The sequence below is a fragment of the Pseudophryne corroboree genome, chromosome 6 (genome assembly GCF_028390025.1).
Source record: "Pseudophryne corroboree isolate aPseCor3 chromosome 6, aPseCor3.hap2, whole genome shotgun sequence".
NCBI lineage: Eukaryota > Metazoa > Chordata > Amphibia > Anura > Myobatrachidae > Pseudophryne > Pseudophryne corroboree.
The window spans coordinates 440,179,751-440,206,115 of record NC_086449.1 but is presented as its reverse complement, the minus strand read 5'-3'; the positions used below and the strand labels follow the sequence as shown (position 1 = coordinate 440,206,115).

General features: G+C 46.0%; 1 long non-coding RNA gene across 2 annotated transcripts in view; it reads right to left on the bottom strand.

Moving 5' to 3' along the window:
* Positions 1-26,365, bottom strand: part of LOC134935349 (uncharacterized) — a 33,943-nt gene that overhangs the window by 5,157 nt on the left and 2,421 nt on the right. Inside the window, exon 1 of one of the 2 annotated variants that reach the window (XR_010180077.1) lies at positions 20,529-20,617. The exons of the other annotated variant lie outside the window; for it this stretch is intronic. This is a non-coding gene — a long non-coding RNA (uncharacterized LOC134935349). Of the gene's footprint in view, positions 1-20,528; positions 20,618-26,365 lie in introns of those variants that run through there. 2 annotated transcript variants of the gene reach the window in all.

The following is a 26,365-nucleotide window of genomic DNA, read 5'->3' as shown; positions in this document are numbered from 1 at the left end:
CCTAAATTCATCTTTTTTGCCCATAAGTTCAGCATTAGCTAGGTCATTTATCCCTAGGTGGACAATGACATCTACCTCCCCATCTTTTCTTGCTGCCTTCACTATTCTTAGCATGTGCTCTTTATACCTTGGATCTGTGACTCCAGGTAAGCACCTTACTTGTTTCTCTACTTCATTTGCATTTCCCAGATTTTTTCCTCTAATAATGGAATCTCCAAAGAGAAGTGCAGTCCGTTTTGGAGATGCAATTTTCCTGTTCTTTTTCCTGAACCTATAGTTAGTAGAAGTCCCCATATCCTCTTGTTCTGTAGTTCCTCTATTAGTTGTATCTTCCAGCCCTGCAAAAGTAGCATGAATTTTGCAGTGTCACAGCTTGCGGGAGGTGTCTGTGTCCTTCTGGAAATCTCTGCCTTTGAGAGCCCATAGTAGTCCAGGCAGAATGTCTACTGGTGGCTCTCTGAGGCAGTGGAGGCCTCAAAGACACCGACATCCTACAAATCTCAGCATGCAGTTTAGCTATCTACTCCTTCAGTAGAGAAAACTGCTCACAAATTGGACAGCAGCTGAGTCTCCACAATACCTCCTCCAAACCAAATGCATTACATCCATTGCACTGCACTAGCCCAAACATTGTATCAGATTGTAATGGAATTGCCAATATTTGTGTTCCTGTTTGTGTATTATAAAACTCACCTTTTTCTGTATTCTAACTAGAGATGAGCGGGTTCGATTCTCAGAGAACCGAACCCTACCGAACTTTGCCTTCCGAGCCCGGATCCGAGTCAGGCTTGGGTTTTCCCGCCTGACTCGGAAACCCGAACGTGGCAAAACGTCATCATCCCGCTGTCGGATTCTCGCGGGATTTGGATTCCATATAAGGAGCCGCACATCGTGGCCATTTTTACTCCAGTCTCGGAGAGTGTATAGAGAGGACGTGTCCTCAGTGTTCAGTGTCTGTGTGTTGGGGCGGGAAAGTGGGGTGGCAAGTGTTGTGCTGCTCAGTCTAGTCCAGTGTAGTCACTCAGTGTATTGTGCTGCATCAGTCCAGGCAGTCACAGTGTTGGTGTTCTCTGCTGCCATATATCCAGTGTAGCTGTATAAGTGGTGCTGTGTTTTGCAGACCAGTCCAGTGTAGTCAGTGTATTGTGCTGCATCAGTCCAGCCAGTCACAGTGTTGGTGTTCTCTACTGCCATATATCCAGTGTAGCTGTATAAAGTGGTGATGTGTTGTGCAGACCAGTCCAGTGTAGTCAGTGTATTGTGCTGCATCAGTCCAGCCATTCACAGTGTTGGTGTTCTCTGCTGCCATATATCCAGTGTAGCTGTATAAAGTGGTGCTGTGTTGTCCAGACCAATGGTAGTGTCCAGTGTCATCAGTAATTCCAGTGACGATATACGCTGCTGCTATATGTCCACTGCTGCAGTATAATAATTATAACAACAACCTGTTGTGCTGCATCAGACCAGTGGTAGTGTCCTGTGTCATCAGTTATTCCAGTGATGATATACGCTGCTGCTATATGTCCACTGCTGCAGTATAATAATTATAACAACAACAACCTGTTGTGCTGCATCAGACCAGTGGTGGTAGTGTGCTGTCTCATCAGTAATTCCAGTGACGATATATGCTGCTGCTATATGTCCACTGCTGCAGTATAATAATTATTACAACCACCTGTTGTGCTGCATCAGACCAGTGGTAGTGTCCTGTCTCATCAGTCATTCCAGTCATTCCTGTGCCGCATATTGTCTCATATAACTCCCCAAAAATAATGGAGAACAAAAATTTTGAGGAGAAAATAGGGAAAGATCAATAAGAACCACTTCCGCCTAGTGCTGAAGCTGCTGCCACTAGCCATGACATAGACGATGAAATGCCATCAACATTGTCTGCCAAGGCTGATGCCCAATGTGATAGTAGAGGGCATGTAAAATCCAAAAAGCCAAAGTTTAGTAAAAAGAACCAAAAAAAGAAATTTAAATGGTCTGAGGAGAAACGTAAACTTGCCAATATGCCATTTACGACACGGAGTGGCAAGGAACGGCTGATGGCTATGTTCATGACTAGTGGTTCAGCTTCACATGACGATGGTAGCCCTCATCCTCCCACTAGAAAAATGAAAAGAGTTAAGCTGGAAAGAGCACAGAAAAGAACTGTGCGCTCTGAGATGGTATCACAAATCCCCAAGGAGAGTCCAAGTGTGTCGGCGGTTGCAATGCCTGACCTTCCCAACACTGGACGGGAAGAGGTGGCTCCTTCCACCATTTGCACGCCCCCTGCAAGTGCTGGAAGGAGCACCCACAGTCCAGTTCCTGATATTCAAATTGAAGATGTCACTGTTGAAGTACACCAGGATGAGAATATGGGTGTTGCTGGCGCTGAGGAGGAAGTTGACAATGAGGATTCTGATGGTGATGTGGTTTGTTTAAGTCAGGCACTGGGGGAGACACCTGTTGTCCTTGGGACGAAGAAGCCCATTGTGATGCCTGGGCAAACTACCAAAAAAGCCAACTCTTTGGTGTGGAATTATTTCTCCACAAATCCAGACAAAAGGTGTCAAGCCATCTGTGCCTCTGTCAATCTGTAATACGTAGGGGTAAGGATGTTAACCACCTAGGAACATCCTCCCTTATACGTCACCTGCTGCGCATTCATCAGAAGTCAGTGTCAAGTTGTGAAACTTGGGGTAAGAGCGTAAGCAGTCCACTGACACCTAAATCCCTTCTTCCTCCTGTACCCAAGCTCCTGCAAGCCATACCACCAACTCCCTCAACGTCAACTTCCTCCTCAGTCAGGAACGTCCGTAATCCTGCAGGCCATGTCACTGTCAAGACTGAGGAGTCCTCTCCTACCTGGGATTCCTCCGTAGGAACCTTGAGTGGTACGTCTGCTGTTGCTGCCGCTGATGTTGTTGCTGCTGAGAGTCGATTGTCATCCCAAAGGGGAAGTCGGAAGACCACTTGTACTACTTCCAGTAAGCAATTGACTGTCCAACAGTCCTTTGTGAGGAAGATGAAATATGACAGCAGTCATCCTTTTTCAAAACGGATAACTGAGGCCTTGACAGCTATGTTGGTGTTAGAGGTGTGTCCGGTATCCACCATTAGTTCAGTGGCACTTAGAGATTAGATGGAGATAGTGTGTCCCCGGTATCAAATCCCATCTAGGTTCCACTTCTGTAGGCAGGCGATACAGAGAATGTACACAGACGTCAGAAAAAGTCACCAGTGTCCTACAAAATGCGGTTGTATCCAGTGTCCACTTAACCACGGACATGTGGACAAGTGGAACAGGGCAGACTAAGTACTATATGACTGTAACAGCCAACTAGGTTGATGTATGGCCTCCCGCAGCAACAACAGCAGCGGCACCAGTAGCAGCATCTCGCAAACGCCAACTCGTTCCTAGGCAGGCTATGCTATGTTTCACCGCTTTCCATAAGAGGCACACAGCTGACAACCTCTTACGGAAACTGAGGAACATCATTGCAGAATGGCTTACCCCAATTGACTCTCCTGGGGATTTGTGATATCGGACAACGCCACCAATATTGTGCGTGCATTACATCTGGGCAAATTCCAGCACGTCCCATGTTTTGCGCATACAATAAATTTGGTGGTGCAGAATTTTTTTTTAAATGAGAGGGGTGTTCAGGAGATGCTGTCGGTGGCCCGAAAAATTGCGGGCCACTTTCGGCATTCTGCCACTGCATGCCAAAGACTGAACCTGCCACGCCATCAACTGATGAAGGATGAAGGAGCAGCAAAAGGCCATTCAAGCCTATATATCCACCTACGATATAGGCAAAGGAGGGGTAATGCACCTGACTCAAGCGCAGTGGAGAATGATTTCCGTCTTGTGCAAGGTTCTCCAAACCTTCGAACTTGCTACACGTTAAGTCAGTTCAGACACTGCCAGCTTGAGTCAGGTCATTCCCCTCATCAGGCTTTTGCAGAAGCAGCTGGATAAATTGAAGGAGGAGCTAAGATGAAGCGATTCTGCAAAGTATGTGGAACTTGTGGATGGAGCCCTTAATTCGCTTTGCCAGGATTCAAGGGTGGTCAATCTGTTGAAATAAGAGCACTAAATTTTGGTCACCGTGCTCGATCCTAGGTTTAAAGCCTACGCTGTATCTCTCTTTGCAACAGACACAAGTGTGCAGAGGTGCAAAGACCTGCTGGTTAGTAAATTGTCAAATCAAGCGGAACGTGACCTGTCAACAGCTCCTCCTTCAATTTCTCCCACCACTGGGGCTGCAAGGAAAAGGATAACATTTCCTAGCCCACCCGCTGGCGGTGATGCAGGGAAGTCAGGAGCAGTACCGTTTCTAGCGGTGGGCAAGCCGTGTAACCGCTCGGGGCGCCCGCCACGGCACTTTGCATGTCCTTATCTCCCCCTCCTCCCTTTTCCTGAGCACTCCTGCTCGGGGGGCGGAGTTTCACGGAATGACGTGTTTGCGTCGTGACGTCACGACGCAATTGCGTCATTCCGCGAAACCCCGCCCCCGAGCAGTAGTACTAAAGAGGGAGGAGGAGCAGACAAGCCTGGAAGGAGGAGGTGGCCGGTGCGAGGGAGGTGAGGCGGCCTGACCCGAAGAGCGTGAAGATCTTCTATATAAGTAGTCTCTCGCTCTCTCCCTTCCTTCCCCCCCCACTTGACACCTGCCTGCCGCACTGTTTAAAATGGGGACACCTGCCTGACGCACTGTTTAAAATGGGGACACCTGCCTGCTGTACTGTGTTAAATGGGGACACCTGCCTGCCACACTCTGTAAAATGGGGACACCTGCCTGCGTACTGTGTAAAATGGGGACACCTGCCTGCCACACTGTGTAAAATGGGGACACCTGCCTGCCGCGCTGTGTAAAATGGGGACAGCTGCCTGTCGCGCTGTGTAAAATGGGGACACCTGCCTGCCGCACTGTTTAAAATGGGGACACCTGCCTGCGTACTGTGTAAAATGGGGACACCTGCCTGCGTACTGTGTAAAATGGGGACACCTGCCTGTCGTGCTGTGTAAAATGGGGACTCTTGCCTGCCGCGCTGTGTAAAATGGGGACACCTGCCTGCCGCGCTGTGTAAAATGGGGACACCTGCCTGCCGTGCTGTGTAAAATGGGGACACCTGCCTGCCGTGCTGTGTAAAATGGGGACTCTTGCCTGTCGCACTGTGTAAAATGAGGACACCTGCCTGCCGTACTGTGTAAAATTGGGACACTTGCCTGCCGCATTGTGTAAAATGGGGACACCTGCCTGCCGCACTGTGTAAAATGGGGACATATGCCTGCCGTACTGTATAAAATGGGGACACGTGCCTGCCGCACTGTGTAAAATGGGGACACGTGCCTGCCGTACTGTGTAAAATGGGGACACTTGCCTGCCGTACTGTGTAAAATGGGGACACCTGCCTGCCGCGCTGTTTAAAATGGGGACACCTGCCTGCCGCACTGTTTAAAATGGGGACACCTGCCTGCGTACTGTGTAAAATGGGGACACCTGCCTGCCGTACTGTGGGGGGGGGGCTTTTTTTTATAGCAATGGGGGGGGCGCATTTTGAAATCTTGCACTGGGAGCCAAATTGGCTAGAAACGGCCCTGGTCAGGAGTGAAAGCTGACATCTGGTCCGGACTGAAGGACCTGCCAACGATTACTGACCTGTCTACTGTCACTGCATATAATTATGTCACCATTGAAAGAATGGTGGAGGAATATATGAGTGACAGCATCCAAGTAGGCATGTCAGACAGTCCGTACGTATACTGGCAGGAAAAAGAGGCAATTTGGAGGCCTTGCACAACTGGCTTTATTTTACCTAAGTTGCCCACCCTCCCCCTTCAGTGTGTACTCCGAAAGAGTGTTTAATGTAGCCGCTCACCTTGTCAGCGATTGGCGTACGAGGTTACTTCCACTAAATGTGGAGAAGATGATGTTCATCAAAATTCATTATAAATTCCTCCGGGAAGACCTTTACCAGCAATTGCCTCCAGAAAGTACACAGGGACCTGTGATGGTGGATTCCAGTGGGGACGAATTAATACTCAGTGAGGAGGATGTACACAGTGAAAGGGGTGAGGATTCGGAGGATGATGATGAGGTCGACATCTTGCCTCTGTAGAGCCAGTTTGTGCAAGGAGAGATTGATTGATTCTTTTTTGGTGGGGGCCCAAACAAACCAGTCATTTCAGTCAAACCAGTCATTGTGGCAGACCCTGTCGCTGAAATGATAGGTTTGTTAAAGTGTGCATGTCCTGTTTATACAACATAAGGGTGGGTGGGAGGGCCAAAGGACAATTCCATCTTGCACCTATTTTTTTTTATTATTTATCTTTGCATCATGTGCTGTTTGGGGACTATTTTTTTTAAGTGCCATCCTGTCTGACACTGCAGTGCCACACAAAACACGAAAAGTGCCCGCCGCATATCCCTAATTCTAACTCACCTGCTGCTGTTTCAAACTCACAATTCACTAAAAAGCCAAGCTTCACATTGAGCAAGCTCAAATTAGTCTGGTCACTGTTTAAATAGTATCTCAGGCAGCTGTTAGATAAAGCCCTTCCTTCTATTGTCATCACACCTAGATTTAGCCCCTCCTCCTGGGTTCTCTTCACACTTTGTAAGAATGCACAGCACAGACACAAACACAACCAAATTCACACTCAGCTTCTCCCACAATGGGGGTAATTCCAAATTGATCGCAGCAGGAATTCTGTTAGCAATTGGGCAAAACCATGTGCACTGCAGGGGAGGCAGATATAACGTGTAGAGAGAGTTAGATTTGGGTGGGGTGTGTTCAATCTGCAATCTAATTTGCAGTGTAAAAATAAAGCAGCCAGTATTTACCCTGCACAAAAATAAAATAACCCACCCAAATCTAACTCTCTCTACAAATGTTATATCTGCCCCCCCCTGCAGTGCACATGGTTTTGCCCAACTGCTAAAAAATTTCCTGCTGCGATCAACTTGGAATTACCCCCAATATTACTACAAATGTTAATAATCTTGCAAAGTATTGGACTACCACATATTCAAAAAATATTTAAAAAAAAAACCTAAGAGGACATATGTAAAAGGCAATCTGCACACTCTCAATTTTTAATACAAAAAACCCCCCACCATGATCCAACATCCAAATAGAAATGAATGATTTAGTCAGTGACTTAAGCATACTGAAATGCTGCCAAACAACACAAACATTATAAGAGGTGATGTTGGTGTGCTACTAACAAAGTTACACTAAATTGGAGCTAAAGGGGTCACAGTACATAGGTGAAGGCACTAACTGAACCAGCAAAGGTACTCAGGCTCACGGCCCAAGAAATGATCAATACAGTATTGGCATGTAGACATTAGTCAACAATACATTACAACAGTAATGTTACTCAATTTATTAAGGCATTTAAAAAAAAATATATATATGGGGGGATGTAATAGGGTGTGAGAATCAGAATGTCAAAGATTTTGCGAGAGTTTTCTGGATTTTTTTAAATCGGCAATCATTTACACAGCAAAACCAGGTTGATTTTGTTATGTAAATGAAAGCCACTTAAAAAACAAACAGAAAACTCTCACAAATTCTCTGACTTTCTCATTCTCACACCCTATTACATCCCCCCCCCCCCCCATATATGAATACATTGTGATTTGGGCAAGCGCTGTTAGCACTGTTGTCTGGTACTCCTAATGCTGGGCATACACGGCCAGATAAAATGCTGCCGATATCTTGGACATACACTGTGATATCTCTCACAGCACATGTCACAAGATATCGGAGCTCTGACCCAGCCGGAGAGGAGACATTTCCCCGCTCCTTCCCGATGCAGCCGACAGGACACTTGAAAATATCACACTGGAGGGACATGCTGGATGATCCAGCATGCCCGACCAATCAATGTTTTCAGGTTCGTCGGCCACATACACACTGCAATTATCTGGACAATCAGCTGATATCGGGCAGATCGGACAGATAATTGTAGCGGGTACACCCAACATAAAATTGAGTATTTATGCTTTTTGGTTAGGAATGTTCGCATATTAATGTATTTATGCTGTGAGGATCTTATATTTTTTTTTTTTTATGTTTTATGCACTGCGTTTATGTTTTGTGCACTGTGACAACCGGTTACGACTCTAGATAATATATATACATATACACACACACACACACACACACACACACACACACACAGCAACTTTATCCGGCACTCAATTAATAAGGATTATTACCCCGGTGTCCTGTGTCCAACACGGTCAGCCCGCCAATATATTGTTACGCACACCAGTGCTAACAGGAGTATACCGGTGTATGAACAGAGAGGGAAGCGAAGCAAACGAACTCACAGACAGTATAACATAACATACACAGGAGGTGATGGAATAACTAATAAACACAAAGTGAACGGAGAAGGCCAAACGCTCAGGAATTGGGTGTCTGCCTAGTGTCAGGAATGCTCAGATGGAATAGAGCGCACAATGAAGCGATGTGTAGTGATTTAACATGTGGAGCACCTGAAATGATGTTGCTAAGAGCAACAGAAAAAAACCCAAAGGGTTACCAACGGGTGTGGGAATAAACTCCTTGGTCAGAGATAGAAATATAGACACAAGGAGAGTATCCACAATCCTAACCCCCACTTGCAGGGCACAGGTTCAGCTTACTGCCACTAAACTGACACCTGGACGCCCTGCACAGTGAGGGAGGATTAAGCAAGCAGGTCTGAGAGTACAGCCGCAAACCTGCTGGGTTCACAGAATAGCAAAAGAACCCCAGCAGGTCAAACAACTGACTCCAGTCTTACTGCTAGGTCCGGATTGGCAGAATGAAGTACCGAATCCCAAGGCCTATTCGCAGTAAGCAACAAGTAAATACAAAGTCACACAGTACTAGCTAACTCTCTGGAACTGACTAACAAACAAAGATTCAGCAGCATTTGCCTAGCCTGAGAGGATGGTTTATATAGCAGGTGCTGTCCACGCCCCACTCAGACCTCACAGACTGTGAGCACAAAACCAGCGCCGGATTCCTTGCCGTGCACAGAGCCTGTAACCACTACACAGTAAAAACCCGGACCGGAGTATCAGCTGCACTCAGGTTACTTCGCTAACACTTGCCTCCCGGTTGCCATGGCGATGTGGCAGCACAGAGCAGGAGATCCTAACAGTACCCGCCCTCTGACGAGGGGTCAAAGAACCCCTACCACCGGGTTTATCGGGGAACTGCGAGAAGAAAGAGCGTATCAGTCTGGGGGCATGAAGATCACAACTGCGTACCCACGACCGTTCCTCCGGGCCATACCCCTTCCAGTGCACCAAAAATGACAGCCGACCCCGAACCATCTTGGAGTCAAGAACCCTTTCAACCACAAACTCCCTCTGACCCCGTATCAGAAGAGGAGAAGGTCTTCCACTGGAAGAAGGATTACTAACCACCAGTTTTAAAAGGGAACAATGAAATGTTTTATTGATACCCAATGAACGGGGCAGATCTAACTGAAATGCCACCGGATTGATAACCCTGGTGATCTTATAAGGGCCGATGAACCGGGGGCCAAACTTATGAGATGGCTGTCTCAACTTCAAATTCTTGGTGGACAACCAGACGAAGTCTCCTAATTTGAAGCTGCAGGGTCTTCTCCGCTTATCAAAAACCCTTTTGGTCACTAATGACACAGACATAAGGGCTTTCTTCACTTTCCTCCAAATACCCCTAAGGACCGAAACAACAGAGGAACCACCAGACGTGGAATCCAGGGGGTCAAAATAATTGGCCTTAGGATGATGCCCATACACACAAAGGAAGGGAGAGATCCCTGTAGCAGAGTGAGCCGCGTTGTTATAGGCAAACTCCGCCATGGACAGATGAGCAACCCAGTCAGTATGACACTTGGAGACATAACACCTGAGGAACTGCTCCAAGGACTGGTTCACCCTCTCAGTCTGCCCATTAGACTGTGGATGGTAGCCTGACGACAAGCTCACAGAAATCTGGAGATCAGAACAAAATGCCCTCCAGAATTTGGCCACAAACTGGGATCCACGGTCAGAGACCACATCAAGTGGCAACCCGTGGAGGTGCACAACATGCTGCATAAATAACTCAGACAGGCGTCTGGCTGATGGCAACCCAACCAGTGGAACGAAATGCGCCATCTTCGAAAACCCGTCAACGACAACCCAAATGGCTGTCATCCCCGAGGATTTGGGCAAGTCCACCACAAAATCCACGGAAATGTGGGTCCATGGCTTAGACGGAATAGAGAGTGGATGTAATGGGCCGACAGGAACCCCTCTAGGAGTTTTATTTCGGGCACAAACGTCACATGCCCGAACCCACTGATCCACATCCCTAGCCACCGAGGGCCACCACACCGCCCTAGACAGCAACTCCCGAGTTCTGGCAATACCCGGATGCCCTGCCGACCTCTTGGCATGGAATTCCAGGAACACTCGCTGTCTTAACCTAGGAGGCACAAACAAGAGACCTACCGGAAGGTCTGGAGGAGCCTGCTCCTGTGCTCTAAGGACTAATGATAAGAGGTCCTGGGTAATCCCACTTTAATACATGATGGGGAAACAATGGGCAATGGCTCCTCGGTGGTCTCTTGAACTGGAGCAAAACTCTGCGAGAGCGCATCAGCCTTGATGTTTTTTGACCCAGGGCGATATGTTATCAAAAAACTAAAGCGAGCAAAAAACAAAGCCCATCGTGCCTGCCTGGCATTGAGCCGCTTTGCTGTCTCTAAATATGCCAGATTCTTATGGTCGGTGAGAATTGAGACCACAAACTTAGCCCCCTCAAGCCAGTGTCTCCACTCCCCGAGTGCATCCTTTATAGCCAACAATTCCCGGTTACCCACATCATAATTCATCTCGGCAGACGAAAATTTACGGGAAAAGTAAGCACAGGGATGAAGGCGATTATCAGACACCCCCATCTGAGAGAGCACTGCCCCAATACCTATCTCAGAGGCATCCACTTCTACCACAAAAGGACGCTCTGGATCTGGGTGTCGCAGCACCTTGGCCGAGACAAATGCCCTTTTGAGACGGGCAAAGGCCGCTTTGGCCTCACAAGACCAGTGAGCAACATACGCCCCTTTCTTAGTGAGTGCCACCAAGGGGGCCACTATAGACGAAAATCCAGTGATAAACCATCTATAAAAATTGCAAAGCCCAGAAAACGCTGAAGCGCCTTCAAACTAGTGGGCTGCACCCAATCCAGGACTGCCTGTACCTTAGAACCCTCCATTTGGAAACCTTCTGAGGAGATAATATACCCTAGAAATGCGATTTGCTGGACTTCAAACTCGCACTTCTCCAGCTTCGCCCCAAGCTGGTGGTCTCTGAGTTTCTGGAGGACTAAGCGTACATGCTTCCGATGTTCCTCCAGGGAATGAGAGAAGATTAGGATGTCATCTAGATAAACAACTAAGAATCTATCCAAATATTCCCTGAGCACATCGTTCATGAATTCCTGGAAGACTGCCGCGGCATTAGAGAGCCCAAAAGGCATCACCAAATATTCATAATGCCCTGAGTGGGTATTAAAGGCAGTCTTCTATTCATCCCCCTCTCTTATTCGGATTAGATTGTAAGCACCGCGTAGGTCAATCTTAGAAAAAATGGTGGCAGTACGAAGCTGGTCAAACAAAACCGAAATGAGAGGCAGTGGGTACGAGTTTTTAATCGTGATACGGTTCAATTCCCTGAAGTCGATGCAGGGTCGCAACGAACCGTCCTTTTTACCCACGAAAAAGAACCCCGACCCAACTGGGGACTGTGAGGGTCTGATAAATCCCTTAGCCAAGTTCTCCTGAATGTACTCTGCCATAGCCTGAGTCTCAGGACGTGACAGGGAGTACAACCTGCTCTTGGGAAGCTTAGCATCCGGCAGCAAATCAATGGCACAGTCATAGGGGCGATGGGGAGGTAGTACCTCCGCAACTTTTTTGGAGAACACATCCGCAAAATCTGCATAACATCCTGGCAATCCTGGCAAACTTAGCTGCGAGAGCCTGACTGGAAGGCTCAAGCAACTCCTGAAACAATCACTACCCCAACTAAGAATCTCCCCAGAGACCCAGTCAAATTGAGGGTTATGGGCCCTTAACCAGGGTAACCCCAAAACCAATGGGGCAAAAGAACAGACAGTCACATAAAAAGACAATTTATCAGAGTGTGTGGCTCCAATAAACAAAGGAATTTGGCTGGTGCAGGAGGTAATTTTACCCTGGGACAATGGTTCCCCGTTTAACCCACAGATCTCAATCTCTGATGCCAAAGGTACTGAGGGAACAGAGTGTTCCAGGGCGAATTGACGGTCCATGAAAACCCCATCGGCCCCACTGTCAACAAAGGCCTCAGTCTTGACAGTTTGACCGAGGATCTCCAAAGTCACCGGAATGAGAAAAGTCTTTTTAGGAAATTCTGACTTCTGGCCTGACAGGATATTTCCCATCACCCTCAGGCCCTGAAGTTTTCCGTTTTTTCTGGGCATGATACTACAACATGACCTTTATTCCCACAGTACAAACACAAACCCTGCTGTCTCCTCCGCGTCTTCTCACGCGAGGAGAGGCGGGTAACCCCAATCTGCATAGGCTCCTCGGAATATTCCTCAGAGTCTGAGGTTCCCTTGGGAAAAAAGGAAACTGCGGTCTCCCTCTCAAGCCTACGCTCTCTCAGCCGTCTATCCACCCGGATGGATAACTGCATGAGCTGATCTAAGCTATCAGGCGAGGGATATTGTACCAGTTGGTCCTTTATCTGGTCAGAAAGGCCCCTTCGGTACTGGTTTCTCAGGGCTGGGTCATTCCACTGGGTATCATGAGCCAACCTCCGAAACTCCGTACTATAAACCTCAGCTGGCCGTCGCCCTTGCTTAAGAACCGTAATCTGAGCCTCGGCTGAAGCCATCTTGTCAGGGTCATCATACAAAATGCCCAGTGCAGTAAAAAAAGCATGAACACTTTTAAGCGACTGACAGTCAGGCTGTAACCCATATGCCCAGACCTGTGGGTCTCCTTGTAGCAAGGAAATCACCATGCCCACCCGCTGAATCTCCGACCCAGAAGACTTGGGCCTAAGCCTGAAATATAGCTTACAGCTCTCCTTGAAACAAAAGAACTGCGAGCGATCTCCAGAAAAACAATCCGGGAGATTTACTTTCGGCTCCTTAACCCCTGAACTTGCCGCTGCTGCTGCGGGAGCTCCGCTAGCGGCCTGCGGGGTGTTCATTTTAATGGACATCTCATTAAATTGTCGAGTCAGGACCTGCACCTGATCGACTACCTGTTGCAAAGTATTTTGAGGGGTATGCTCCATATTCCCACAAAATTTCAACAGGAGTAGGGCTGCTGAATATGTTACGCACACCAGTGCTAACAGGAGTATACCGGTGTATGAACAGAGAGGGAAGCGAAGCAAACGAACTCACAGACAGTATAACATAACATACACAGGAGGTGATGGAATAACTAATAAACACAAAGTGAACGGAGAAGCCCAAAGGCTCAGGAATTGGGTGTCTCCCTAGTGTCAGGAATGCTCAGATGGAATAGAGCGCACAATGAAGCGATGTGTAGTGATTTAACATGTGGAGCACCTGAAATGATGTTGCTAAGAGCAACAGAAAAAACCCCAAAGGGTTACCAACGGGTGTGGGAATAAACTCCTTGGTCAGAGATAGAAATATAGACACAAGGAGAGTATCCACAATCCTAACCCCCACTTGCAGGGCACAGGTTCAGCTTACTGCCACTAAACTGACACCTGGATGCCCTGCACAGTGAGGGAGGATTAAGCAAGCAGGTCTGAGAGTACAGCCGCAAACCTGCTGGGTTCACAGAATAGCAAAAGAACCCCAGCAGGTCAAACAACTGACTCCAGTCTTACTGCTAGGTCCGGATTGGCAGAATGAAGTACCGAATCCCAAGGCCTATTCGCAGTAAGCAACAATTTAAATACAAAGTCACACAGTACTAGCTAACTCTCTGGAACTGACTAACAAACAAAGATTCAGCAGCATTTGCCTAGCCTGAGAGGATGGTTTATATAGCAGGTGCTGTCCACGCCCCACTCAGACCTCACAGACTGTGAGCACAAAACCAGCACCGGATTCCCTGCCGTGCACAGAGCCTGTAACCACTACACAGTAAAAACCCGGACCGGAGTATCAGCTGCGCTCAGGTTACTTCGCTAACACTTGCCTCCCGGTTGCCATGGCGACGTGGCAGCACAGAGCAGGAGATCCTAACATATATAAGACAGATGGGACGGCACTCAGAGGTTTTTTATGCAGCAATAATTGTATTCAAAACTTCTTACAACGAGACATCACATCAACATTTCGGTGCATGTTAGCACCTTCATCAGGATAATCTCAGCTTAAAAGTGTGACAAACAACATACATAAAGTGACTTACCCCACTTATATAGAAAGATAACATGAAAAACCTTCCCACGTGTGTGACGCCTGGGCTTCCGGCAAAAAAAATTATTCACAGACTGTTCTAGCAGATCTTTTCATTTAGCCCACATGGACGTTTACAGATGCCAGTGGATTTATGGTATAGTCGCCGGCAGTGGAAACTGCAGGTGCCACGGAGACACGCCTGCAACCTTGACAACCAATGCATATGCTGTGCGGGTTGCCATGGCCACAGGATGACATCATGCAAGCGCACCCTGCCAGCCAAGACTGTTGCCAGGTAACGAGGTGATGTCACTGCAGTGCGTTCCGCAGCGCCAGCGGGAGGCCTGGGCGTCACACATGTGGGGAACTTTTTTCATGTTATCTTTCTATATAAGTGGTCACTTTATGTATGTTGTTTGTCACACTTTTAAGCTGAGATTCATCCTGATGAAGGTGCTTACATGCACCGAAACGTTGATGTGATGTCTCGTTGTAAGAAGTTTAGTATACAATTATTGCTGCATAAAAACCTCTGAGGGTCGTCCCATCTATTATATATATATATATATATATATATATGTATGTGTATTTGCTATTTTCTTTTTTAGCAGTGCCGTTTCTGGAGGTGGGCGAGCCGTGCAATTACATGGGCACCCACCGCTGCACTTTGTGTATCCTATCCTGCTCCCCCATCCTCCCTCTCACACAGTACTCCGCTCAGGGGGCAGAGTTTCATGGAATGATGCATTTGCGTCGTGATGCAGTTGCTCCCTGGCAACAAGCATTACCCTTACCAATGAGCATTACTCTTGGCAACGAGTATTACCCTTGGCACCGAGCATAGATCCCAGAGCATGAAACCCCTTGCAGCGAGCATGATACACAGCGCATGAAACCTGTAGCAACAAGCATGACACCCAGTGCATGAAACCCCTGGCAACGAGCATGACACCCAGCCCATGAAACCCCTAGCAACAAGCAGGTAATTTAAAAGTAATTAGAAACTTAATAGGGCATAATATGGTGCAGGGGGCATAATATGGAGCAAGGGGCATTGCTGTGTGGGGCTAAATATGGTGTAATATTTTATTTTTTTTAAATGGTGGCTGAAGTCTGTTGTTGCAGGGTCAAAAACTGGGGTGTAAGTTAGGGTGTGTACACACGGTGAGATAAATCTGTGAGATTTTGACTATATAGTCAAAATCTTATGAAAAGTTAGTGCATATTTCATGGTGCTAGGCAGCTTGCGATACAGATTCGATCCCGATGCGCGCTCCCGTGGGGTCGGTATCATAAGGCTAGATAGACTGTGCAGGCAAGTCAATCTTGACTATCTAGTGTGCAATCTAGTACAAAGTATAGTCAAAATTGGCACTTAGTCAAAATCGTACATGGACAAAATCTCAAGCACAGACAGTCAAAATCTGTCCTATCTGTGCTATCTGGGCTCTGGGGGAGTTCAAGGGAAATCGCATAGTCAAAATCGAACATAGCAGGGATCTCACCGTGTGTACACACCCTTAGTCTTTTCCTGCAAGACCACGTCCATTTTAGGGACGTCACATCGATTTTAGCATGGCAACGCCCCTTACAGGGTTTTTAATGTCTCGGGGGGGAAGGGATTTTTTAATGAGCAGGGCCTTCCTACCTCTGACTGTTATCACCCAGTTTGTTATTGTTATTTCAAATTGTAAAGCGCAACGGAATTTGCTGCGCTATATAAGAAACTGTTAATAAATAAATAATGTCTATGGGGGTAAGGGGGGACATTTTTAATGATTGCACTGGGAGCCAAATTGTCTAGAAACAGCCCTGCTTTTTATTGTACCTCTTAATAAGGTCATCAGATAGAAGGGGCATTATATTTAAGTATGCATGTCGCTATTGTAGCTATTTTATATAGCAAGCACCACTGTAGCATAGTATATAACATTATGGGCCTGTTTCTCAGACAGATGCAGGGGCGATGTTGGATACAGTGGAGTGATGTTTTTTATCTGCACCTGTGTCCGAGTTGCATCATGCGTACCTTCCGATGGTGTTCATATAGAGTCACAGTATAGATTCATATGCACACACAAGGAAGTGTATTAGAAATGTGTTTTGCGTTACAGGGGGTAGGCTAATCAGGCTCAAATGAAGCATAGATATTGGAGTGACACAGGCTGGCTGCTAAAAGAAGGTGCATACAGAGACGCTGAATGGGAAGGCAATACTTAGTTGAATCATCTGCACCTACAGTAGCATACCATTGGTAGGAACACTGAAATTTGGTTGGTGCAAATTTCAGTGTTCCTACCAATGGTGGCATCTAAAGATGCACAAAGCATGAATGCAGCATCTGTAGACACTAACAGTGTGCTTCTCATTCCTATGGACTCAACTGCAGCATAAGACACAAAGGGGTATATTCAATAAGTTTCGGATCTTTTCCGACAAGCATTGTCGGAAATAAACTGCCAAATCCGACTGTCAGATTTGTCCGCTGCTGCTGCTGCTCACCCCGATCCCAGTGCCGGCCAGGCTTCCTCAACCTCCGTGCTGCTGCTCCCCTCCCCGCCGGCCAGGCATCCTCATCTTCAGTGCTGCTGCTGCTGACCCCGGCGCCATGCGCCGCCCAGACTGGCTCGTCTTCCCCGGGCCCGGAGCAGCTGCCATTCATCCAGGGATAAGGGGATCGGTAAGCTGGGCGGCAGGGGGAGCTGAGATCTCCTCACCTCAATCTGACTTCTTTTCAAGTCAGATTGAGTGTGTCAGAAAGGGGGCGCCAAAACCTGTCGGATTTCCGACAGAAGTACGTGGATCGGCGGCAATTCCGCCGATCCACGTATTTTCCGACAAGTCGTGTATTCCCGACTTGTCGGAAAAAATCTGCCCCTACTGAATAGGTCGGAACACCTTCCAACCTATTTCTGTCAGAAGCTGCCATCTTTCCGACAAGACGGCAGCTTCCGTCAGTTATTGAATATACCCCTAAGAAGGCCACAACAGCTTCTAACTCAGAATCAAGCCCTATGAGGAGGGAGTATCTCGTCCCCCTGCATATACCCTACCCCCCTCAAGAGACCCCGCCCCATTAGGGATGCTTTTCTATCGTAATCCACCCCTGGTGAAGGCCACTGCTTGACAGAACAGACCCATCACATCATATAAATTGCTATTAAATACTATCCGTAAATATAAAAACATAACACTAACCTTAGAATTTTTTTACTACCTCACAATCATGATACAAACATATATGTACCATATGGTATATTTATAGACCATGCTCTCAAAAATTGACAGCAAAATTGTATTAACCAATACTGTGATTTTATAAGTACAGCTTGTGGATCCCTCGCCAACCCTTAGAAATCTTATAATATGTCACCTGTAACCTATAGTGAAGTGATGAAAGATCATTTGCATAAATTATAGTGATTCACCATATGAAGCTCCACGATGAGTGGGTGGTTAAGTCATTATTACTGATTTGCATATTTTCTTGAGAGAATGTCAATTCAGTCTCACAAAGAGCTACTTCTAAAACAACTTTGAAAATTGTAGATTTACAACAGAAACAAATTATTTTTAAATACTGGAATACAATTTCTGCCACCTAGAAATGTTGATTGCTACATCTTTCTGCAATGAAAGGTGGTGTATTCTGTTACTACGTTAGAGCTGCAGCCATGAGAGTAAGCTCTAGTACACTAGGGAGCCTACAGTATTTAAATAAAAACAAGGATATAACTTACATCAACTTCAGGTTTTTCATCTGTGCTACAAAATGAAAACTATTATCTGATTGGTTGATATGGGTTACGTTTCTGCATATGACACAATCTTATTAAAAGTGACTTTTGCCTAAGTGGTACAAATACAGCTGCGCTAGCTCTGCTGATAGCACCATCTCAGGAAGGCTATAGCAGAACACAGCGTACAGTGGACAGAAAAATGATTTATTGATGCAATAGTTTTTTATTTTTTCCTACTGAAATTCTCTTAGGCATACTGTAATATATAACATATGAAGTTATCATAGGATATATGGCTGGCATCTTAAATGAAGGGTATATAAGGGTCAAAAAAACTGCAGGCTCAGGGGAGAGAAGGACCCCCATAACTCCTAAGAGAAAATATAAATATCATAAAACACTAATAAATGTAAAATCTCTAACAAACTCTGGAACATCATTTTACTAACATAGGGGGGAATTCAATTAGTAATTTGCTATGGTAATTTACTGCGGCTAATTGCAAGGCATCAGTATGTAAAACTGGTGGGCGGGATCCTGGCTGTCATTATACTGACAGCGGGATCTCGGCCAGCGGTATGCCAGCAGCGGAGCGAGCACTAGCATGCCCCTTGCGGGCTCACTGTACTCGCTATGCTGCGGTCACGGTGGCTCACTGTGATCGCTACAGGATATATTCTCTCTCTTTGGGTGTTGTGGACACCCGTAGAGGTAGAAAAGCATGTGGCGGCAGGATTCCAGCAGCGGTATTTCAGCGCTAGTTGGGATTCCCGCGTCAGCATTGTGACATTCAGGATCCCGACTAGCGGTATGGTAACCGCCTCCCAATTGCAAGTGAGGGACAAAATACTGTTTATTGAATGATTCATATTTTAATATGAATATGTAAACAGACAGTATTAGTAACAACAAGTGCTTTTAAAATTAACAAAAAATTAAATATATACATTGGTGGGTCCTGGTGTGAAGTGCTCCTACAGGGGACTCACGTTATTAGTACAAATAGTATCAAATCAAAATAGAACATGCTAAAATCTTCACAGTATACAAATATTAAAAACTGCAATTGAAAGCTAAAATATAATAAATGCTAAAAGCAATAAGAAATCAAAACAAAAATAAAACTAGACTTTAAAATCAATAGCAATTTCACTGAGTTCTAAGAGTGAACATTTATTTTTTGCTATAGCTCATGATTTTGTGAGTATTAGAGTGTTCCAGAGCTTGGTCAAGATTTGCCATTTGCAGTATTAAGCTTTTGCTTACCCAGTCTGGTGCAATATTTATGTGTGTTGTATGCTGGCTTTTACCTTTCTGATGTCAATGTTTGTTTGCCATTTTTTATAAATATTTGTTTGTATGCTATTACATGAAGATTGTTTCTTTTTTGTCTTCTCAATTTTGTACTTCACGAGGACTGTGACAACACAATTTAAGAAAATGGAGAGGGCACCAGAAGTATAAAGATTCTGTGATGAGCCTTGAAAAGTCTTTATTTCAGTAATGGCAAAAACCATTGGGATGTTTGGAAGTGTTGTTTACCTTTATGCATAAGAATACTCCTAACTAAAGGTGGAGGTCCATTGAACTTGAATTACAGTAGGTAAACACAAGGGTGGCAGGCGGTATAGAAACTCTATCAATTTGTGTAATAAGTATTTGTACAGTATATTTTTTTCCCTTATATAATCCAATGTGAAAGAATAATTACAAAAGGATTGGGAAACACACAGTGCTTTTAAAGTAATATCACTTTTTTTATAGTTTATACAGTATCTAATTGTTAGTGTTATTGTTACAGTACGGATTCTATACTTTGACGTAATGCTTTATTTGCCTATATGAAATTGTGCACTTTATCCGACTGTTTTTGATAACTAAATAAAAATCTCAAAAAATATATAAAGTGTTCACTAAGCGGGTTTATTTTGATTGACAAAGCACATCAGTGCAATCTAATCTAATGTTGTTTAATTGTAGTAAGTGTAGTGAAAATTCTAGTTGCACAAGGACAGAGTAGAGATTCCACCAGTTTATACTGATTGTGAATGCAGAAGGTGTAATTAGTTACAGTACTTTGAATAAACTGCCTAGAGGAATATAGTAACATCAGCTATTAGGAAGTCTGCAACAATGTTATTATATGTACCAAACACTCGTGCAGATTATCAAATTTATTGATTGGAAAGTCATTATAGGAGAATAGAGAGACAGGAAATTATATATATATATATATATATATATATATATATATATATATATATATATAAATATATATCCTACTATACCATATAAAAAGCAGACAGCAGCTTTCCAATGTACAGAGAGCACAAATACACAGCTATAAAGGACTTTTATTGTATAGGGTAAATACTTAACAGTTTGAAGTTGATGGATTCATCATATTTTCGTATTCCCCAGTGCAATATATAAGGAATAGTTAAAGATGACACTTGGTGACTGTGAGGATAGAAATGAAAAAGAGCCCCAAAGGCCTTGATCTACAATAGACACCATTTATTTACTTTTTTCAAAGGCAATAAAAATGAAAAATCTCCAATAGGACTTGAATACTAATGCACTTAACAGAAAGAAACAGAACATACAATCTTAAATTAAGTAGATTGCTGAGTTACTTATTATCCATTATTTATTATTCAATTATTTGTATCCTAAGTATGTAAAGGACATCTAAATACAAGAAATATATAGTGCACACTTATGTGGAACTGAATGTACACAGATTTCCAGAGTATATCCTGCCTGCCTCATGCTATATATGATTCTGGAACCAAATGTACATAAATACTAGCAAGGCAGAGCTGTACGCATTTAAGTCGCTTCTCCTCTTGTGACGGAAAGGGATAACTGGGCTGGTATGGGGCTATCTTCTTTAGGCAAAGCTCAAAGAGGGTGTGTTGATGGAATTATGGGCTGTGTGGAATTGGATGAATGTATCCATACTGTATGTCTATTTTCAGGTATATTGCATAATACCCCACAATGTGATGTATTATTACTGTGCATCACGCTACAGCGCAGGTGTATATCATTATACAACTGAAAGACCACAACTCCCAGCGCCTCAGCAACTGCTGAAGAGCTCAGGAGCAGGTCACATGACCAGTTAGGTGATAAGGCAAGTGACAGTTTGAAGAAAGAGGCAGCGGGTGAGAGAAGAGCTGAGGTAACTGACCTTGAGAGGAGAGAAATGCCATCTGGAGTCTGCTGAGGCGGCCATTTGAGGAGACTGAGCTGTTTTGTGTGACACAGTGGACTGGAGGGAAGCAGAGTTGCGCTGTAGCAAATCCTGGTACTAAGCGGCAAATCCCTAAAAAGTATTCTAACATCACTTTCCCTGCCAGAGCCAGTACAAGGTCTCTCTGCAACCTAGGCAAAGCTTCCACCTAGAGCCCCCTAACCTGCAAATCCCACCACTGCCACCTCTCGGAGGGGAGATGCAGGTGGCCACTAGATGGACTAGGCTGAATTGCCTCACTATACATATACAGAGAAAAGGGACAACGCTCAAGGACATTTAAAGTGAAAAAGTATATTGTAAACAAAGTCATAAAATTGTGTGACTGTTCACAATATACTTTCACTTTAAAATCCTTGAGTGACAACCATTCTTTCTGCCTAAGTATACATGCTAGCTAGCTGTTACATATGTATATGTATACAATGATGTCACCTGTGTTTCCTGTGATAGAAAACATGGCACAAGACTGCCTGCACAAGCAGCCTGGCTGCATATGCAGGGGGTCTACCTCTGATTTCCGATTCTGTGATGCGAACACAGTTGAATTGCCATGGCATCACTGGGTGGCACTACACATGCTGGGCAGCTAAAATAGCAAAAACTGCTACCAACTCTGACTTTACCTCCATAGCCATAGCTTCAACTACTACAGGAAAGGTAGAATTGCAGTCAATTAGATAGCACTCAGCAAATTTGGCATTCTCATATGTACTGTAGCTCCTTAAACACGGACTATACAGACAGCAGCCTAGTTATTATAGCTGTGGATATATTGAGTCACTGTTGCAGCAGTACATACTACTCCGGAATTGTTAGACTGGTCTTAGACAGCACTTAAGTAAATGAGTGACTAGACTCTGCAGAATTTGATGTATTGCAAGTCAATAGACTGCGTACCTCTTCCTCAGTGCAAGTAAAGCAGGCAACGCTATCAAACATAGATGGACAGTTTAACCCTTGTAGTCAGTTCATCTAATAAAGTCCTGCTTATTATCTATTCTCCTGCAAAGTTCAGTGATACACAGAACAGCCAGCAGTAAGGAGAGATAACTAAATGAAATAAGTTCAAGAAACATACAGAGTATGTAGCGCATACCTCCCAACTTTGAAATGGACAGAGCCGGGAATTTCCAGCCTCTGCGCGCACGTGGCTGGAAATGGGGTGGGTCTTTGGCTAGAGGGGTGGGGGCACGGGTGGAGGAGTGAGGTCTAGCACCGCGATCCCTGTTTTTGTCATTTTGGGGGCGTGCTCGGTGCTCCCTGAGTAGCTGGACTGCCTCGGCTCCTCTCCCTACACTGATAGATGCCATGCGCATGCGCAGGGCATCTGTTCAGCATCACAGTCTGTTTTACAGTGCAGAGCAGTAGTGATCACTGGCTCTCCCAACTGTTCTCCCCCTGCCCACGGAACACTGCGGCCGCAGGTGGGACAGCGGGACAGTGTGCAATTAGTGGGACTGTCCCACTAAATTCGGGACAGTTGGGAGGTATGCTAGCGGTAAGGAGCACCATAAAGAGATAGCCCTTCTTACAAGAATGTGTTGAGGTAGCACCCTATGTAGTGTAACAAAAGCTGGAATAATTTGCAGGAGAATTGATAAAAAGCAGGAGTTTACTAGATGAACTGACTACAAGGGGACTGAGGAAAAAGTACACAGTCTATTGACTTGTAATATACCAAATGCTGCAGGGTCTTGTCACTCGTTACTTAAGTGCTGTCCAATACCAGTCTTACAATTACTGAGTAGTATGTACTGCTGCAGCAGAGTGTTAGGAGTCACCACTGTGACTCATTCCTGTTTGTGTTCTATCTCCTAGCAACCTGGAAGCCGGCTGCAAGGTATGTAGCACACCTGTTTGAAATGCTTTTGTTACCTGACTCCTCCTGTGATTGGACTCTTTCCCCAGGGGCGGATCCAGAAGAAAATGAAAGGGGGAGCACCATGATAGGGAAACGGTAATAGTTATATTTACATGCACCTGAGGCACACGTGCTCACAGATAAGAGGAGTGGTATCACAGGGGGCATGGCCTCACAGAATACGCCATCAGGTAATGATTGGCTGTAGGAGAACATCCTGGTTTATTGCCAATGTTTCACCCTGATGAAAAGGCTGATTGGTCCTTGAAATGTTGGTCACCTGTTCCATTAGTTATGGGAGCCTGGAAGGCACCCCAGCACAATATAATTATTATAGTTTTTAGATGGTGGTGGCTGGTGCAGCATACCTTGTTTTGAGCACTGTACAGAGACTCAGACGGCAGGACACGAACTGCCCATCTTTGATTAGCAGAAGCAGCCAGCTGGATCTCCAACAAGCAGCATAAGACATCTACAGGACAGCCCTGTCACAATCACACGGGCCGCCTTCTCAAAGCCGAGGCTGAGTGTGACTGCACCTAGCATGGTAGTAAATGAAGTGGAGGAGGAAGTGCTGGGTAACTGTGCAGTGCAGTGAGGGCTAATGGAGCCTTCTGCACAGTCATAAGTAACAGTCTTACTCGATGCTGGCATTTGAACCCCGCGCCTGGGCTGGACTCTGGCTGGCTGGCAGTGGGGGACGTAGGTTGCAGTATGAGCAGGGGGAGACTGGAGCTGAGGCTTCAGCATCCCCATTGGTTACCACACAGACTTGCTGTTAGAGCAGCGGTGGGTCCTAGTGCCTGCCAGCTCTATCATCAAATCTGACTGACAGAAATAGCAGTAGTGCTGCTGCTGTTCTCCTTTTGAAGAAAAAAAATAGTCAGATCTGCCTATGTCTTTCCCTTATATTAGGTATTCTGCACTGTTCCTGAAGCCGGTGATATTACTAGTTTCTGCACCTAGTGAGCCTGTCACACGGTCACTGCATGCTGGGCAGTTCTCTGTTCCTGTAACCCTGGCCTGTCTGTATAAGCCCCACATCTGTTCCTGAGTCGTGGTTCCCTGCCAGTCCTATGACCCGTGACCTGTTGGATCCTGCCCAGTACCTGCCATCCTGTGTTTGTTTTTGTTCTGTGTCACCATCCAGCCATAGCCCTCCAGTTATTCTTGCATGGTCCTGATCCCCTGCCTCAGTCCTCAGTGTGCTGTTCCTGCCATTCCTGCTCTGGTGTCCTTCTGGATTCTGCCCTGCACCTGTGTCCTGCGTTTATCCCAGCTCTGTGTCCTAGCCTTGCCAAGACCCTCCAGCTTACCTTACCCAGAGCTGCCCAGCCAGAGTCTCCTCCCAGAGCTGCCCAGCCAGAGTCTCCACCCAGAGCTGCCCAGCCAGAGTCTCCACCCAGAGCTGCCCAGCCAAGTGGCTATGCCCATGGAGAGGACTCGTGTGCCAAAGCCCCCGGAGGGGACTCATGTGCCAAAGCCCCTGGAGGGGTCCCTATTGCCCTGGCCTCCAGGCCTGAGCTTCAGTCTGCCCTGGCTTCCAGGCCTGAGGTTCTGTCTGCTCTGACCACCGGGCCTGAGGTTCTGTCTGCCCTGACCACCGGGCCTGAGGTTCTGCCTGCCCTTGCCTCACATCATGAGGACCTGCCTGCCCTTGTCTCACGGCATGAGTACCTGCCTACCCTTGCCTTGCGGCACGAGGACCTGCCTGCCCTTGCCTTGTGGCATGAGGACCTGCCTGCCCTTGCCTCACGGCATGAGTACCTGCCTGCCCTTGCCTCACGGCATGAGTACCTGCCTGCCCTTGCCTCACGGCATGAGTACCTGCCTGCCCTTGCCTCACGGCATGAGGACTACCTGCCCTTGCCTCACATCATGAGGACCTGCCTGCCCTTGCCTCACGGCATGAGTACCTGCCTACCCTTGCCTTGCGGCACAAGTACCTGCCTGCCCTTGCCTCGTGGCATGAGGACCTGCCTGCCCTTGCCTCGTGGCATGATGTCCTGCCTGCCCTTGCTTCATGGCATGAAGATTTCAGAAGGTTCTTGTCTTGTCTCCTAAAGTGACTTCTAGGCAATCAACATCTAAAAGAACTTCTGACCCTGTAAGATCTGGGGAGCAAACCCAACAAGTTACCTCAATGGGGAATTCACAATCTCTTTCTACATACCAAGATCCATAGCTGGTTCTCTTCTATGGGAAGATAGAACAATTTCATGAACTCATGTTTCAGTCCTTAGATGCAGCTTCACTCTGTACTCAATCAGAGTTGGTATTGCTTCTCCTCTTGTCCTTTAAAGGGGAAGCTAGGAAGTTGGCTGACCAGTTAATTGCATCCGGAGATTCTGTTTTGCAGGATTTGGAGGCCTTCTCCCAAGCTGTGGTCAAGAGGTTTGGTGGACCAGATGTTGTTCCTTCGGAGCCTCCTGCAAGTTCTGCCAAGAACTCAGGGGGTAATTCAGACCTGATCGTAGCAGCAAATTTGTTAGCAGTTGGGAAAAACCATGTGCACTGCAGAGGGGCAGATATAACATGTGCAGAGAGAGTTAGATTTGGGTGTGGTATGTTCAAACTGAAATCTAAATTGCAGTGTAAAAATAAAGCAGGCAGTATTTACCCTGCACAGAAACAAAATAACCCACCCAAATCTAATTCTCTCTGCAAATGTTATATCTGCCACACCTTCAGTGCACATGGTTTTGCCCAACTGCTAACAAATTTGCTGCTAAGATCAGGTCTGAATTACCCCCTCAGGGTCCAACAAAAAGGATCAAGCTCGTAAGAGCCATGCTTATGAGGACTTTCTATTTCAAGTTGATCACAACACAAGCTCATCTTCCTCAAAATCTCCAATCCGGAAGACAACAGTTGGCTATGCCTCACTGTCTGCACCTTGTAAAGGGGTTGTGAAAAAGCCTGATCCACTGTATCCAGTACTTGTCCAGTCTGCCTATGCTCAATTAAGTCATGTTTCTCCGGTACCATCTGTCTCCAAGAGGAACACCGTGATCCTTCCAATGGTCGTAGACTCCAACTCGGATTATGATTCTGAAGCCGGTGAAATTCCTTTTCTGGAAGGTACCATCAGTT